The 19,206-nt window shown below is 43.0% G+C and overlaps 1 protein-coding gene across 1 annotated transcript in view; it reads left to right on the top strand.

Moving 5' to 3' along the window:
• Positions 1–11,410: 11,410 nt before the first annotated feature.
• The window catches only part of LOC124778024 (actin cytoskeleton-regulatory complex protein PAN1-like), an 856,035-nt gene continuing 848,239 nt past the window's right edge, over positions 11,411–19,206 (top strand). Inside the window, exon 1 of the mRNA XM_047253606.1 lies at positions 11,411–11,567. The gene's annotated coding sequence lies outside the window, so the exon portion shown is untranslated. The remainder of the gene's footprint in view (positions 11,568–19,206) is intronic.

Raw genomic sequence — 19,206 nt, 5'->3', positions numbered from 1 at the left:
TAGCTCTGAGGGATGAAGTAGTGAAGGCAGCAGAGGATCAAGTAGGTAAAAAGACGAGGGCTAATAGAAATCCTTGGGTAACAGAAGAAATATTGAATTTAATTGATGAAAGGAGAAAATATAAAAATGCAGTAAATGAAGCAGGCAAAAAGGAATACAAACGTCTCAAAAATGAGATCGACAGGAAGTGCAAAATGGCTAAGCAGGGATGGCTAGAGGACAAATGTAAGGATGTAGAGGCTTATCTCACTAGGGGTAAGATAGATACTGCCTACAGGAAAATTAAAGAGACCTTTGGACAGAAGAGAACCACTTGTATGAATATCAAGAGCTCAGATGGCAACCCAGTTCTAAGCAAAGAAGGGAAGGCAGGAAGGTGGAAGGAGTATATAGAGGGTTTATACAAGGACAATGTACTTGATTACAATATTATGGAAATGGAAGAGGATGTAGATGAAGATGAAGTGGGAGATAAGATACTGCGTGAAGAGTTTGACAGAGCACTGAAAGACCTGAGTCGAAACAAGGCTCCGGGAGTAGACAACATTCCATTAGAACTACTGATGGCCTTGGGAGAGCCAGTCCTGACAAAACTCTACCATCTGGTGAGCAAGATGTATGAGACAGGCGAAATACCCACAGACTTCAAGAAGAATATAATAATTCCAATCCCAAAGAGAGCAGGTGTTGACAGATGTGAAAATTACCGAACTATCAGTTTAATAAGTCACAGCTGCAAAATACTAACACGAATTCTTTACAGACGAATGGAAATACTAGTAGAAGCGGACCTCGGGAAAGATCAGTTTGGATTCCGTAGAAATGTTGGAACACGTGAGGGAATACTAACCTTACGACTTATCTCAGAAGAAACATTAAGGAAAGGCAAACCTACGTTTCTAGCATTTGTAGACTTAGAGAAAGCTTTTGACAACGTTAACTGGAATACTCTCTTTCAAATTCTGAAGGTGGCAGAGGTAAAATACAGGGAGCGAAAGGCTATTTACAATTTGTACAGAAACCAGATGGCAGTTATAAGAGTCGAGGGGCATGAAAGGGAAGCAGTGGTTGGGAAAGGAGTGAGACAGGGTTGTAGCCTCTCCCCGATGTTATTCAATCTGTATATTGAGCAAGCAGTAAAGGAAACAAAAGAAAAATTCGGAGTAGGTATTAAAATTCATGGAGAAGAAGTAAAAACTTTGTGGTTCGCCGATGACATTGTAATTCTGTCAGAGACAGCAAAGGACTTGGAAGAGCAGTTGAACGGAATGGACAGTGTCTTGAAAAGAGGATATAAGATGAACATCAACAAAAGCAAAACGAGGATAATGGAATGTAGCCAAATTAAGTCGGGTGATGCTGAGGGGATTAGATTAGGAAATGAGACACTTAAAGTAGTAAAGGAGTTTTGCTATTTAGGGAGTAAAATAACTGATGATGGTCGAAGTAGAGAGGATATAAAATGTAGACTGGCAATGGCAAGGAAATCGTTTCTGAAGAAGAGAAATTCGTTAACATCGAGTATAGATTTAAGTGTCAGGAAGTCGTTTCTGAAAGTATTTGTATGGAGTGTAGCCATGTATGGAAGTGAAACATGGACGATAACCAGTTTGGACAAGAAGAGAATAAAAGCTTTCGAAATGTGGTGCTACAGAAGAATGCTGAAGATAAGGTGGGTAGATCACGTAACTAAAGAGGAAGTATTGAATAGGATTGGGGAGAAGAGAAGTTTGTGGCACAACTTGATTAGAAGAAGGGATCGGTTGGTAGGACATGTTTTGAGGCATAAAGGGATCACAAATTTAGCATTGGAGGGCAGCGTGGAGGGTAAAAATCGTAGAGGGAGACCAAGAGATGAATACACTAAGCAGATTCAGAAGGATGTAGGTTGCAGTAGGTACTAGGAGATGAAGAAGGTTGCACAGGATAGAGTAGCATGGAGAGCTGCATCAAACCAGTCTCAGGACTGAAGACCACAACAACAACAACAACAGTAGAGGTTGGAGCGCCAGTGGAAATGAAACGGCAGGCGGAACTCAAGCCCTGGGTGGAAGGCCCACACAGGTGTGTTGGTCCCGCTTAAACACAGGAAGTAGCAAGACGGACGTTGTGACAACTGAGTGCTGGGGCACAATAGAGTCACGACCAGCCAGTATTGTATCCGGACAGGAAGGATTATACTTCGGAAATTTCGAAAATCTTGGACGCAGCTGAGAGGAACGAGGAAGCGTCACCTTGGAAACCACGCAGGCTGGGTTATTTCCAAGGATTTTACTCAGAAGCGTACTATTGTACGAGTATAGGTTTTTCCTCGCAAACTTCCCGCGCTGGACGACAAAAGACTAAAATATGGATAGTCAGCGTTCGGAAGAATCCGTAGAGAGGGAGAATAGTCCGTGGTTTCGGGAATAAGTTTCGTTTTCGGAATTACGAGGGTGGGGAGCCGAGCCTCGCTGTGGAGCCAGTGGTGGAGAGACGAGGTCTTCCGTTGTGAGCGCCCGTGTGTGACGGTCGCACAGTGCCAGCACTGTTGGTACAGACGGATTTGCTGTCCTTGCTCTCAGGAGAGTTTATAGTTAGAACAGTTAGGTACTGTACTGTTGCGAACCAATACGATTGTAGACTTCACTCCGGGTTGGAAGTCGTCATTGAGTACGCAGCGTTCAGTAATTGAGAGCACTTCTTCTGCCTATACTTATGTTGAGACGTTATCTGAACTCCGTCCTTGTGGTTGGGAGTTCGCGTTTCTCGTCTGCAGAACACAGAGAGGAGAAGACAGCATTATAGTGTAGAGTCAGAATATCGCCTTCTGCCGTCCTAGTGTTTGAAAGATTTTATTTGTGGCCGGAGTTGTTCCGTCGCCACAGACGAGTGCGAGAACCATCACTTCGACGCACCGGTCGCAGTACATACGGTGAAATCGCAAACAGCTTCGGCTTATTAGGACTATAAAAGCTAAACAGCTGTGATCACGCAAGTTTATTTCCACTGAGGTTCCACACCACCGTAGATAATCTTTGAAGGTAGTGTCTTCTTGCGTTTGGTTCGTAGAGGATATCATCATTTCGCGTTATTGGTATTAGACCGTGCAGCTATAAGAAGGAGAAGAGTTGGGCAATTGACAGTAATTTTACTTAGGAAATGTAAACTTTGTAATATAAAGGGTTTTTAAATCTACAATAAATATATAAGCAGGAACAACGTTTATCATTTAGTAGGACAAGTCTCCTTCATCATTTATTTATGTTTAGAATGTAATTTATAGAATTAAGAGATCCTAAGATCTGTTTCAGAAGGTAGTCAGACAAGGCCAAATCTTCATTATAGCGTTTATTATTTCCCGTTGCGCACATTCATTTTTACAGACGCCTGGAGTAGCATCTTGGCCCATATATTTTTGCCTAATGCGATGTAACGATTGTTTCGCACTTCTGCGTAATACGTCGTAGCCTCGGTTGAAGAGCTCCGATACTTCTTCAAAGTAAACTGATGAAACTGTACCCGTGTTTCTTTTTTTTTTCTTTCTTTTTGCTCGGTGAACTCGATTATCTCAGCACTAAAACGCGGAACACTAATTGCCTGTCATAGGTCAACTGCGCAAGTGAACTCTGGGAGAAAGCCACGCACACTACGAACTGATTCGGGGACAAACAACTTTGTGCAGAAATGGGCTGGGGCCTTCCCCAGAATACGTCGCAAGTAGTGGCGGACAGGCCAGTGTACCCTACTTCTGGAACACCCTGGTCACTACCTGCAGTGCAAATGTCATCACATACCCTTTCCGTACAAAGGTCACTCCGTGCAAAGTGCCACAAACTGTTTGAGTGGATACCTGGTATGTACGCGGCGTGTTCTCATAAAAACATCAGTGTGAAGAACATGCATTTATTGCCTGAACCGCAGCAGTATGTGGCGGCTCCTAGAGACTGTCCGACAGCCCAAGGCACAGCAATCAGAGGCGCTCAGAATCACGTCGAGGAACCCACGGCGAATGAGACAGCTCACAGTGGCAGCAGCAGAAGTAATGTCTGTCCTCACGAGCAGAGACAGGGAGCAACGAGTTCGTCTGTACAGGCGATGACGGTTGCACAGTTGCACAGTCCCAGGCCCGAACCGCAGACGCCAGGACAGGAGGCCACCGGCTGCTGAAGTAGGCCCCATTGTTGGCAGCCGATTGGTGGACGTTCGGTCCTCAGCATCCGACTTGGCACCAGCAACGAGGACGCAGCGAGCAACGAGAGAGTGCGGAGAGGATGACTGGTAGGGCCATGTAGACTCGTATACTGGTAGACCGGCGTAGTTCCTCCCTCGGGACTGCTAGCTGGCAAACTGCAATACTATTCACTAAAAATGTCCTCCTTGTTATGCTACGTCATCGGTTTCGATCACATAATCCCAAACAGGACTGTGGCTCGGGTGTGAAGTAATCAGGCCACCAATGCTGCAGCGCATCTGCGTCGCTGCTGCATCGGTGATACCTCAACCCTGGCCTCTCGGCTGCGCCTCGCTTTGTAGCAGCAGCAGTTTCTGCTGCATTAGCACGCATTCCGTGGTGTATCAGCGTCCGATCTGCTCCGATCTGACCCCCCCCCTTCCATGACACTGCTGTGTTAACCGTTGCAGATGTCTCAGTTTTATTCAAATGTGCACAGTCAATTATGTTGCTGAACAAATAATGCAAGGAACTGAGTACGCTGACCGCTCAACATATTGATTAACCACCAGTGTGCTGTGGATGTGCTTCGGAGATGTCATGGGGTTGTTTTTCGTACCATGAGTTGGGGTCCGCCCAAGAACGTTAATGTGAAAATGAAGTGAGATGTGTGTTTTTACATCCCCGATGACCAAATGTCGTCCTTCCCTCTACATTTTCCGTGGTGAATATGTTGAGATCATTCCTTTAGCTAAGATGACAAAATCTGCATTCGCAGGGCTGCACTCATATGTTCGTGATCTCAAAAATACACAGGCTTCCTGTCGCAGCTCAATTGCTCCCTCAGCGTTATCCGATTTTAATTCCATACAAAATGTGTAGGACTCTTCTAAAGGGCAGGTGGAATGTAGCAGATGTCATCTCCGCGATTTGAAACATCTATGTGTAACACCGAAAATGCAGGATGCATGTCACCTGCTACCGATATATATATTTTTTTTAATTCTACATAATTTTCGTAATTTAAATGTCTTCTTTTAATAAGTAAGGACATTGTTTCACTGTACGTGTAGATTTAGGTAGAAGTCTGTTGATGTTTCATTGTATTTATCTGTGTCTTACTGTGAAACTTATAAGCTCTGGGAAACTTATAAGCTCTGGTAAAAAGCCAAAGGAATTGTTATTTGCGTCGACTAGCAACTATAATAGCAGTGCTTGGGCGCCGTAAAATCTTTGGGTAGGGAGTTGTTGCGCTGAGCGCGCGGAGAGAGGGAGACGGGTTCCAGCGCTTGTAGTGTGCGGAAGTGTGGTGTTAACGCTCTCGCAGTAGACAGTACCATTTCGGCGGCATCATGTACGCGCGCCGGCCAGATGACTAGTAGCAGGAGGAAGGAAAGTGGACGGGCGGAAGAGGCTGTATTAATTACGATTGCCTGTTCCTTTAATTAGCCGTGGCCCCACAAGATGCTACCGTCTTCAACAACAGCAGCAGTTCCAACAACACAGTTTCGGCTACGGCTCCGAGTTTCGTCGTATGCACAGCACTGAAGTAAGACTGTTCATTGGTAGAAACTATTAGCGGCTAACCCAGCAGCACAACAGAATGTGATCTGATTGATAAAATTTATTTAAGTAATAATCAGTTAAACGTAGGGCGATGGTGTCCTCACTGCCGCCAGACATTGTTACCAAGCAGGGCCTTTGCTCCTTTTCTTTCCTAATATGCTAACTGAGTGTCATAAAAAACAAATTGAATAGTCACAGCCAGTTTATTAATGAATAATTTCTCTTTTAAGAATTTTAGCCTCAGTCTACTTTCAATTAACTGTTGTACAACAGAGGCTTCAGTATATGAGTAAAGTAAAGCAATTTCATTTTTCAAGTCTGAGAATCAATCACTGGAAAAAATCAAAATCTAAAGCAGTGCAGAAGTTTTATTTATTTTGCATATAGCTTGGAGCACATGGCTCTTTGGTTTGGTATGCATTCTAGTATTTAATTCTGTTCAAGTCAGTAAAAAAAGGCTCAGTTGTTCAGACAATAATATGAAATCCAATTTGCAAAATAAATTACGGCAAAGTAAAATGCGCTTGCTTTTTTTTCTAAATTCTTTTGATTACCTTATGTTGAGGTCACTGAAAGTCTTTGTTCATGTAACAAAGTTCAATACTAATATACAGTTTAATTACATATTTTCTAATCATTATTCGATTGCCTTTTTCAAAATTTAATGACAAACAGAGCGTAAGAGTGACTTCTCAGTTTTCTTTATCATTACATACTCACATAAAATTAGTGTCAGAAAACGTGACAACCTTCAGTTGCCACATCAGTGTTTAATAATACATGTTTTTCTTTCCCATCATCTTGTACAGGATTTTGGATGTAAATTGCCCTAGTGGGCTGGCGACCGTTAATTATTTCCTTTTCGTTCATTAGTGTAACTTTTGGATTCATGATCAGTGGTACCCCCTTTCTGTCCAGTGTTTTTCGTTAGTGAATGAACAAAATAACTTTCATTATCCAAGTTATAGCCCTGTTCGGTTTAATTACTTTTTATTTTTAGTACACTTTCCATCACAAGGGTCGGCTGTACACTTTCCTCCTACTTATCGGTATCACTTCTTCGGGAAAGACAGCTTCATCCAATTAGAAAAAATCCGTTAGGCATACACGCGATCCACGGTGATATTTTATATCGCAAGCAGGATAGGCCGATTAGTAAGAGGGAGGTTGCATATGGACCAAGACTGAAGTTGTTATCAAGCGTGGAGGGGGTATTGCACAGTACTGGTGGGATGTCTCCTGAGACTGAGTAATTTGCTCGTTTTAGTATTATATGTATGTTGCTCACATAATCACACTGTGCGCCTATCCTCCGAGGTAACGCATTTAGTGTGACTTCACCCCTGTCAGTCGCTAGCCCTTCTCTCTAAAACCTAATAGTCACAATTCTTCTCGTGTCATATCCTTCAAATCTGTTGCATCCTCAAACGCACTTTAATTAACCTCGAATTTTACTTAGTTTCATTACTGCCTATTTCTATTGTCTCTCTTACGTTAAATCAATAGGAGTTCTGACGATTTCTTCCCCGCCATTTTGCATCTGAGTGCCATCAGTGACTCGATGGCGATGGACGTTTATAGCTTAAAGGGCCTACAGACATTCAGTTTCGCTGAGCAGTGTATCGCAACTGACGTCATGTCACAGGGATAAGGTGCACGATTACCGATGACGCTGCGCAGTTCAGACAAGCTGTTCGACTACGTGAGAGTCTCGTCTTTTACGACGATTAACTGGGATGGTACCCCCGCTAATTGTTCAGTTCGTATACACCTGTCAACGTCAGGTGCTTGAACTTCAAGCTGCCATCATCACCCCCGTGAAAAATCTGAAAGGAAGGGCGATTTGCTTCTATTCAAGCCTACCAGATGCAGAAGAAAAATTGAGATTTCTGGAACCTGCCGTAACTCTTGATAGTATGGTAAAGAGTAAGAGACGAATTAAATAAGCAACCACACAAGAAACTGTGGCTCACATTTTTCTGTCATCCACTGTCACTTGATTGTGTGAAACCCTGCTCGCGCTATCCGTCCACGACACTCAGAGGGCCATAGACACGGGTTCACACGTAGATGCCGTGTTTCTTGACTTCGCAAGGCGTTCGATACTGTTCCCCACAGTCGTTTAATGAACAAAGTAAGAGCATATGGACTATCAGGCCAATTGCGTCATTGGATTGAAGAGTTCCTAGATAACTGAACGCAGCATGTCATTCTCAATGGAGAGAAGTCTTCCGAAGTAAGAGTGATTTCAGGTGTGCCGCAGGGGAGTGTCGTAATACCGTTGCTATTCACAATATACATAAATGACCTTGTGGATAACATCGGAAGTTCACTGAGGCTTTTTGCGGATGATGCTGTGGTATACCGAGAGGTTGTAACAATGGAAAATTGTACTGAAATGCAGGAGGATTTGCAACGAATTGACGCATGGTGCAGGGAATGGCAATTGAATCTCAATGTAAACAAGTGTAATGTGCTGCGAATACATAGAAATAAGATCCTTCATCATTTAGCTACAATATAGCAGGTCAGCAAGAGGAAGCAGTTAATTCCATAAATTATCTGGGAGTACGCATTAGGAGTGATATAAAATTGAATGATCATATAAAGTTGATCGTCGGTAAAGCAGATGCCAGACTGAGATTCATTGGAAGAATCCTAAGGAAATGCAATCCGAAAACAAAGGAAGTAGGTTACAGTACACTTGTTCGCCCACTGCTAGAATACTGCTCACCAGTGTGGGATCCGTACCAGATAGGATTGATAGAAAAGATATAGAAGATCCAACGGAGAGCAGCGCGCTTCGTTACAGGATCATTTAGTAATCGCGAAAGCGTTACGGAGATGATAGACAAACTCCAGTGGAAGACTTTGCAGGAGAGACGGGCTTTTGTTGAAGTTTCGTGAACATACCTTCACCGAGGAGTCAAGCAGTATATTGCTTACGGCAAGAAAAAAGGAATAAAAGTGTTAATACTCCCATCCTTCTTTACCTCCTGTGCATTACTGCAGATGACGTGTCACTGAGCGCATTTGTACTGTGCATGCAGTACACGTGAGATGCCTAGTGGTTTCCACTGCCCTGTGTGGAATACATAGGTTCTTGTACACTTCACTAACCTGCTGTCTTCATGATGATGATGTCCCCAGCGCAGGAAACAGCACGCAGGTCGTGGATTCTTTTTCTTGAGGCTGAAATTAACCTCGGAAGGAACTGCTGCTACGAATAAACTATAACTCATTTGGGATGCCACTCCCGTTTTTATTGATATAGACAGGAGAAACTATTCTTGATCACAACGTATTGAACATATCTTTCCACAGTCATTATATCTGGCTAAAATAACATGAAATACATCCTGCCACAGACAACATGTATGTCTACTGGAACCGTCGGAACTGGACAATAAAATTACATGAATCAAATACTACTATTACAGACAACATGTCTGTACCTAGCGACGGTCGGAACTGTAGTAAATAAAATTGCATGAAACAAATACTGCTACAATAGACAACATGTCTGTCTACTGGAACGGTCAAAACTGGAGAGCCGGACTTCCCGAGACACTTCGCGCGCCAAGCCAGCAAGGCGTGACCCGAACGCCACCGAAGTGCATCGGCAGTAATATCGTCAGTCTTTTGTTTTAATAATACTTTGATTTTAATAATTTTGAAATGACTGATTGATAGCTGGCTGTTGAGAGATATTTATTTAAAAAATGAAGTAATTTGGATGACAGGTTTAATTAATAATAGCCGGCCGCGGTGGTCTAGCGGTTCTAGGCGCTGCAATCTGGAACCGCGAGACCGCCACGGTCGCAGGTTCGAATCCTGCCTCGGGCGTGGATATGTGTGATGTCCTTAGGTTAGGTAGGTTTAACTAGTTCTAAGTTCTAGGGGACTAATGACCTCAGAAGTTGAGTCCCATAGTGCTCAGAGCCATTTGAACCATTTAATTAATAATAGCAACTAAAGTTTAACATTTAGGCGCCCTACCGCCGAACACAGCAGCCAATCACAGAGCAGCAGCATCATGCAGGCGGTCTTTCTCACGGGAATGGTACCGAATCTAACATCTGTCACCGGTACCTCATCCCACATTGCGTCATCTCTATGCTTCTTGCATCTCCACTGCCCTGGGAATAGCTTCCTGGAGCCTAATATGATGGCTGAATAAGCCAGAAATATTACATGCTCCCTCCTAGGTATATCTCGCGAAGAGACCATGAGTATAAAATCAGAGAGATTAGAGCCCACACAGAGACATACCGACAATCTTTATTCCCACGAACTCTACGAGACTGAAATAGAAGGGAGAACCGATAGAGGTACTCAAAGTACCCTCCGCCACACAGCGTCAGGTGGCTTGCGGAATATGGATGTAGATGTAGACGTAGATTGTCACTAACCGTTGTGTACATAGTTCCGCGTAGTCAGCGCGTACACAACTTTCCCACTAGAGCGCACCCCGCTAAGCACAACAGCGCAGGCGCAGCGCTCATCCGTCTCCGCACTACGAGATGGCGCTGCCATAGAGACGGACCAAATTCTGCTTCCGCCGATCCGCGTATTAATATGTAACACAGCCAATGAGATTTCTGCTAACGTAGAACCTTTTCTCCTCGCGGGGGGGTTGGGTTGTTTGGGGAAGGAGACCTGACAGCGAGGTCATTGCTCTTATCGGATTAGGGAAGGGCGGGGAAGGAAGTTGGCCGTGCCCTTTCAAAGGAACCAACCCGGCATTTGCCTGGAGCGCTTTAGGGAAATCACGGAAAACCTAAATCAGGTTGGCTGGAGGCGGAATTGAACCGTCGTCCTCCCGACTGCGAGTCCAGTGTGCTAGCCACTGCGCCACCTCGCTCGGTTCTCCTCGCGGATCACACTCGCGCAGTGATACCTAAACGCTCGAGGTATTATAACGAGTGTACAGACCTCTGATTAATCAGTCTGTATTGGTCTGCATCATGTTTCAGTCTGCGCCTAATAAGATTATCATATTCCTGTACATAGCCATGAAGAGAAATGTGAGACTAATATTAACATACCAAGTCCAAAGGAACTTCAGATTGTCAATTGTAAATAGCATCCAGAATCAAGCTAAGTAAGGTTTATGATTATTATTACTTTAATAAATGTGTGTGAAAATTAATCAAGTTCTGTTTAAAGTTGGTCACCATCAATCTGCTACTCTAAGCGTGCAAGTGGCAATTCCATCGTCTGACCTAACGGCAGAAGATAAACACGCCACGATAACACCACGAGACATATTGCTGACACTCGCCTACTTCGTTAGAGCGACAAGTCAAATAATCTGATGGTGTGTGTACCGAGGGTCTTACAGTACGCACACCACACTAACACTTTACAGAACTGAGAGAACTGAGAACCGAATGTCGCGTACCCACCTTTAATTCAGATAACGAGCCACATTCGACTGAAATGGAGGCCTGTAGGCCGCTTTAAGTTTACTTCTGCCCTTCGCTCCGCGCGGCCCAACTTCTCGCTCCCCCCTGCCACGGCAGCCAGCTGGAGCCCCGGCCGCGGCCTCCGTCCTAGGCCACTGTGCAGAGGCGCGAGGGCGCCGCGCGCGTGCGCGCTCGCCGCGACGCCGCCGTTGCCATGGCGACGGCCGACGCCGGCGCGGCGCGCGCACCCCGGCGGCCCCTGCGGGCCAGTCGTGCCGCGGCGCTCTTCGACGCCGGGCGTCGTCCGTGTAGCGCGCACCTCCCCGCCCCGCAGTTCTCGCGAGTGTCGGTCGGTCGCGGAGGAACCCGGCGTGTAGTTCGGTGGTCGCCGACCGTGTGCTGTCAGCCGGATCGTCATTCGCCCACCTCTTGCCACACAGGTAACAGCTTCCTCCTCTTACCACTGATGAGCGACGCAATAAAAATTTCGCAATTTTGCTGATTAAGTTCACAGTTTTGAGTACATTATGGGAGTAGCAGTGATCAATGAGTTACAAATATTTACTATTAAAAGCAGTCTTGATCACGATTTATTTATTAAGGTGACCGGTTTCGACCACTACTGTAGTCATCTTCAGACCATTGAGTAGGAACCTCTTTCTGCTGGAGAATCACTACTCAGCAGAAAGAGGTTCCTACTCAATGGTCTGAAGATGACCACAGTAGTGGTCGAAACCAGTCACCTTAATAAATAAATCGTGATCACGACCGTTTTTAAAAGAAAATATAAGTTCAGAGTGTTTAGATACGTGAAACAAGATATCTCATTTGTAACGGAAATAAAGTATACGACACAGATTACAATGAGTGAAAACCTAAATTTACATCGCTTTCGCTCTAGTCACTACCAGCTGAAGGCACACATAGCGGAGTCTTCATTGCTCACTTTCGTCAGACGAAGAGAAGTATTTCGAAAATCTCCAGTTTTTGTTCTCACCCAAAGAGATCTGACAACCTACACCAAACAACCTGGCTATGCAGCAGTGTAGGATAATGTGTTCTGAACGGCTGCGTTAGTTGAATCTCAGGCAGCCTTCGGTATTTGGCAACACCGTCTCCTCTAACTTCTCCAAGTGTGACTATGAAGTAGTGACCCCTATATCTATGTAGCAATGAAATACGCTTTTTTCTTTTACGTTTTTCTTTTGTATTTTTTTTTCTTCAGTTATAGTACAGCGGATACCACAGACAATTAAAGTATTTCGGCCACTAATAGTTTCGAAGAAAGGTGACGTTGTATTGTTACCAACAAAATCCGAATTCCCTGATACCTGCAGGTATATAGGTCATCCCTCTATGGATACACAGTACGTGTCGATGTCACAACAAAATGTACTGGGTAGTCAACGACATGAAAGTGAAATGGAGGACCGTCTGTCTTCATCCAAACCACAACCACGAATGCTTTACTCGCAAACTAACACCAGAAGTTTATTATTCAGTTATTTTCCATTATTACTTTTATGATTTTATGTTTGTGGGTGTGTTATTTTGTCCTTACTAATAACACTGCAAACACTGTCACTGTTCAAATGTCACCTTATTGGAACGATTGAGCAGATTGCTATATATGGCGTCCAAGTCGCAGACCTCAAACCATTGTCCTGCTCTTATCATTTGCCTTTTCCCCTTTTTTCTAAGCCGTTGTACGGGATTAACCAGTTTTGTAAAGCTGCTGATCTAAATTACCCCCATACAGTAGCAAGACAATTTACGTGCATGTAGTTATAATATACTACTAGCCTGCGTTGATTCTAACACTTATCATGGAAGAAAGAAGAAAGATTAGATATCATCAGGTTACCTTCCATTCGGAAAGTGGGTGCACGCAGCGACTGTTATGTGGCTTATAAATTAGAGTGCACCAATCAGTCGTTCTTTTTCTGATTTTATTACACAAATCCAGATTTCGGCTAGTGGCTAGCCGTTCACAATGCACTGTTTTCTAATTTCGGTGCAAGTAAGTCCCTGATGTTCGGGCGTCAGTCACATTATCTTTGAATACTACTACAACAAGGACTTACATAAAAAAGGACGACTGATTGATGCACTCTATAATTTCTAAGATTGATTATTGTGTGACTATCTTTATGCAAGGAGCATTAAGGGCGTTCAGCTGAATTTCATTAATATACTATTAATGGATAATCCATTCAGCTGTTTTATAGGTGATATTTAATTCATGCGACCTATTTCTTTAATAGACAAACGAAATATTGAAGTACACGAAGTGATCCGAAACGTAACCACATCGAAAATCGGTAGTGCTACTGCAAGCATAAAGCATCCTAGTTCTTATGTGCACCCAGTATGAAGGCCAAACATACCGTAATCAGAGTTTTATGACTGTTCATAGAAAACAAAGCTCGGAGAGGCTAAGGTTGAGATAAGAAATAGGCCACGTCGTTTTCAAAGGTACCATCCCGACATCCGGCATAGTCGATTTAGGGAGACCACGGAAGACGTAAATCAGATTGGCAGGATATGGATTTGAACCACGCCTCGACCCGATGAAGAGCTCAGTGTCTTAACCATTGTGTTCCCTTATCAGTGTCTTGGAGCGGGATACACTGTAACTAAAGTTCTGAACAGACAGATCTCAGTTCTTTCTCTCTCATTAAATTTAGTGTTGTTTTTCCCATTGCAGTGTCTCCCATTCGCCTAGATGGAGGCCTTGCTTGCAGAATTCTGCTGAATGTCGTTCGGTTTGAGACTGCAGTGGAAAAGAAAACCATTCTGAAAGAGTTGCCAAAGAAAACAGGTGTTTTTAATTTCATGTTAAGTATCTGTAACGAAAATCGAGCTTTAAAGAAAGAACGGCGAGAAAGCGGTGTCTTCCCTCGTATAAGAATTGCAGGCGAGCCACGATAATGCATACGAAACTAAATTTATCTTCCCAGAGCTACAGTAATAAATATTACAAAGCAGACGCAAGCAAATATCCTTCAGTTAACAATCTGTAGAAACAACTGTTGCTAATATTATTGTGATTCTGGAGGAAGTGGACACAGGAGATGAGCATTAAAAAAAATTGAAAGAAATTTTTTATGAGAACCGCTATGAATAATTATACTGTAAGGCATGTTTTGTTTAGAAGTTTGACTTCCATTGAAGCCAGCTTCGGGACATGAGACACATATAAGTCTCACAGTGCAGATTTATACAAATGAAGACAAATTAAAATTGTTTATCATTTAAAATCGGTTAACGTTTATTTTCTGATCAGAAAAAGTACGAGATCGGCCCTCAGGTTAATGCCGTGTTCCTAGGCTTCCAGAAGGCGTTCGGCACATTTCTGCATTGCAGTTTAGTCAACAAAATACGAGACTACCGAGTCTAGGACCAGGTTTGCGAGTGGGCTCGGGACTTTCTAGCTGACAGAACTCAACACGGGACGAATCGACAGATTTGGCAGTATCCTGAGACGGTACTTTCAAGGTCATTACTGTTTACAACATATAACTGATCAAGTAAGTAACATCAGAAGCGCTATGAGACTGTTTGCAGACAATGCTGTTGTCTATATAGAGCCTTCAACGAAAGGACACTCTAGCGAAATGCAAGACGACGTGCAGAATATCGACAATTGAGCAGCAACTGGTAGTTGATCACGAAAGTAAATAAATGTACCGTATACTAAAGAAACAGAGACAACTCCATAGCAGTTACAAAATAAAGCATAGGGCTACAGATAGAGAGATGCTAAATGAAATGCTTTTGGCAGTCAGGAGAGCAATGGGTGAAGCCTGCAGTGATTACCGCAGAAAAAAATTGTAGAAATACTCTGGTCATATGTAAAGGCTGTTAAGTGACACCAAGTTAGCGTCCAGTCATAGATCGACAAGGCAGGAACTGGAATCGAGAGTAGATAAGCAAAAGGAGAAATGTTTAACTCTGTTTTCAAATGTTCGTTTACAGAGGAAAACCCAAGTAGGCTACTGCTCAGTTTTAATTCTCATGCCACCGAAGAATGAGTGAAATAAATAGTAGTAATAGTGGCACTGAGAGACAGCTCAAATGTGTCCGATGCAATCCCTGTCACACTGTACACCCCGTTTGCGGCTGAGTTAGCCCCTCTGTTAACTGTAATTTATCGCAGATCCAGCAAACGAAAAACCGTGTGCAGTAGCTGGAGGAAAGTACAGGACACACATTTCTACAAGAAGAGTAGCAGAAATTATCCTTGAACTCAGACATTATAAGGTCTTTAATGCTTTGATTAGATAACATTCAGCACCAGTTCAGTGATTGAAGAAAAACATTTTGATCGTCAACTGCTTTTATTTGAAACTCAATATCTGGCGGTTTCGGTCTTGGACCATCTTCACATTATATCTACAAATATTGCAAAATGGTAGATATATTGTGCGTGAAAATATATAAAATGCAAAATTCTTCATACGTACATAAGCATAACTATCAGCAACTTGCTTTAAACGTTCAGAAATGTAAAATGATGCACTTACCGAAGTAAACGACATAGTATCCCTATCAGGTCGGATTAAGAGAGGACATAGAAGCAATTCAGAGGCGGGCTGCTACATTTGTTACTGGTAGGTTTGATCATCACGCGAGTTTTTCGGAAATGCTTCAGGAACTCGGGTGGGAGTCTCTAGAGGAAAGGAGGCGTTCTTTTCGTGAATCGCTACTGAGGAAATTTAGAGAACCGGCATTTGAGGCTGACTGCAGTACAATTTTACTGCCGCCAACTTACATTTTGCGGAAAGACCACAAAGATAAGATAAGAGAGATTAGGGCTCGTACAGAGGCATATGGGCAATCATTTTTCCCTCGTTCTCTTTGGGGTGGAATAGGGAGAGAAGATGCTAGTTGTGCTACGAGGTCCCCTCCGCTATGCACCGTATGGTGCATTGTGGAGTATATATGTACATGTAGATGAATATAATATCAGTGAGTCACAGCTGGAATCTGAAAACTCATACAAATACCTGGATGTAACACTTAGGAACACGAAACACGAAATGCGAAGGTCACATACGCTTTGTCGCGAGTAAAGCAGAGAGCAGGCTTCGGTTTATTGATAGAATAATCGGGAAACGCTACCAGTTTACAAAGGAGATTGCTTACAAGTCACTCGTGTGACCCATTCTAGAATATTGCTCCAGTGTGTGGGATCCGTACCAAACAGGACTAGCAGCGGATACCGAACGAATACAGAAAAAGGCGCCACGAATGCTCACAGGTTTCTTTGACCCTCGGGAGAGTGTCACAGAGGTGTTCAAAGAACTAAACTAGCAGACTCTTGAAGATAGACGGTAACTACCCCGGGAAAGTCTACTAACAAAATTTCAGGAACCGGCTTTATATTATATATACTAAAACCCTGTACGTATCGCTTGCTGACGGATCGTGTGAACAAAATTAGTTTAATTACAGCAAGCACAGAGGCATTTAAACAGTCGCTCTTCCCACGATCCGTACGTGAATGGTACGAGAGAAAGTCTTAATAACCGGTACACTGCAACGTATATCCTCTACCATACACTCCACAGTCGTTCGCAGAGCATAGATGTAGATGCAGATTGTGCATAAATATGCAAAGGGATCCGTTTCCGTTCGGTGACGCTTTTTGCATAAATCACTGGAGAAAGAAACAACTGTAAAATACCTAAGAGTAGCCGTCTGGAACGACCTGAAGTGGAATGATGACATAAAATTTGTAGGAAAAGAAAATACCATGAAGAAATTCAAGAACCTTAAGGAAATGTAATTCACTGACCAAAGAAGTAGTGGCATAAAAACATTTTTAATACTGATTATAAAGTATTGCTCATCAGTTTGGAACATTTCCCGAAAAAGAAGACATGGAGAAAATGTAACAAACAGTGCGTCGTTTTCGTCACGAGAGCGTTTTATAAGCGTGAGAGATTTACGGTGTTGTTGAACAAACTCTAGTAATAGAAGCTACAACAGAAGCGCCCTGCGCGACAGAAATGTTTACTGTTGAAATTCCAGGGACGTACATTTCGAGTAGTCAGGACGCATTTTACCGCCTTCCACATACGTCTCGCGAAACAAACACGATGAGAAGTTCAGAGAAATACGCTGGTTTCTTCCCACGCCCCATTCGCGAGTTGAGCTGGGAAAGGCATAAACGGTATAAATAGCCGAAGCATTTCCTGCTACATACCACGATGTCCCTTGCAATCTACGGATGCAGATATACTATTGCAAACATGCATTTCGAGTAGAAGTTTTCAAAACGCTCTTACAAGGGGCAAGCACCTACTCGACATAACCCATTCCGTCCAATGTGATCAGAAATGACACTGACAGAAGTGAGAGCTTCAGATGGACAAGAGTTTTTTAAAAAAAGCACTTTTGGCACGTGGCGGGTGAGAGATGAGGCATTTAGCTACGTTAGTGATTTTTTTCCAGAGAGCGGTTAGCGCCTTGGAAGGGGACAGAACGGTAATCGGCGGGTCGTGCCCTTGACCCCTTGTCGGAAAGTTTTTTTTTATTTTTCAATTTTTACGTTACACAAATAGTCACTATCCACTTCTCCATATTCACCAAATTCGTCAAGATCTTCGTACCAAATCAGCTCTTCGTCTCAAACAGATAAATACTTCTATAACACTTCCAATTTAAATGTGGTTTCCGGTTTTTAAGTCAGAACTTTGTAACGTCGTCGGATCGTTTTAGGCCAAAAGATGTGAGCTACAATCCAGCGCCGTTTTCAGTCATTGCTGTGGGTATCCTTCATCCCCTTTCTTCTTTTACCAATGCTCCTGACACGTCAGTATTTTCACTTGTAATGTCACACATTTTCCGTCGACACGATGTTCTTCACAATATTCTGACTGTGTTCTCACAACATTCTCAAACAGTTCTCGTTACCAGTTCGAGAGCTAGGAATGGAATGAGTTCCGTAGCTGTAGAAAACGTTATCTAGAACAACCGATGGGCCGATTCTACCTGCACAGGGAAACCATCGTTTGCGTGCAGCGCTCGAAGGTTAACATGAAACTAACTGAATACGGTGTCCTGTACGTTTTAATTATAATCTCTTCTTTGAAAATTATTTACGGGGTCATGGAGGACGCTGTAAGTAACAATCCTTTCTTCGAAATTTGTTTACCATCCCAAATTTTTCTATACTTTTCCTTTCCATTCATTTCAAGAGAATGTTAATAAATATAAGTGGCTTAGCATTATTTTGGTTTATTTGCAGTTTAAATAGCGTGAGAGGTGAAATTTAAAAGAAGAATTCCACAGAGGGACTCTACCCACAACCGTCGAACTACCGCACTCTTTCATTCCTTGTCAAGGTATGCATATACCATAACTTTGAGTGAAATTAGTTACGATGAATAGTTGCGAATCCCTATTGACCTCATAAATGAAGAACGAGGACGACTCAAGCAAAACGTAAAATCTATTCTCTTTTCCTTTGGCGACATTTCCGCTTTCAGTTTCTTTTATTGACACATATCGGATGGTATACATTCCTTTCGTTTCCTATTTTCTTGGTTGAAACACGGTGGATGCTGGTGCTTAATTTTTTCACGCTGTCAGAAGGAATCCAATAAATAATTTAGTTTGTTCTATGCATGCCAGCTAAGCATGAAAAATGCTACCCAGCGTAACACCCTTAGCTGATTTCATCTAATCGTATCAGGTGATGATATACACGCTGGCTGTGACAATAACGCGCAGTTTTATCCGCACCATTAGAAGCAGCATACTCCAGGTTTAGTAGCACCCTCTACACTATTTAAAATGAAATAAAATCATAATCAAACGACTGTATGAGACGTGCCCGGTTTGTTAAATTACATTTTACAGCTTCGAAGCTCGTCACTAATAATTTTCGTTCTAGATTTGTTTCTTGCAGTAGGGTATCACAACGACAAATAATTTGAAGGAAAACTGCATTTCTTACTTGAAATCTTCATTCTCAAGCGCACCTAGCATTTTGTACGAAGTACGTTTCCAGTTTTCAGTAAACACTGAACCGCTGTATTCCTCACACTTTTTTTATGAAACGTAAGCACC

Source organism: Schistocerca piceifrons, chromosome 2, assembly GCF_021461385.2.
Source record: "Schistocerca piceifrons isolate TAMUIC-IGC-003096 chromosome 2, iqSchPice1.1, whole genome shotgun sequence".
In the NCBI taxonomy this organism is placed as follows: Eukaryota; Metazoa; Arthropoda; class Insecta; order Orthoptera; family Acrididae; genus Schistocerca; species Schistocerca piceifrons.
Note: the sequence above shows the minus strand (reverse complement) of the source record. Positions and strands in the feature narration are given on the sequence as shown.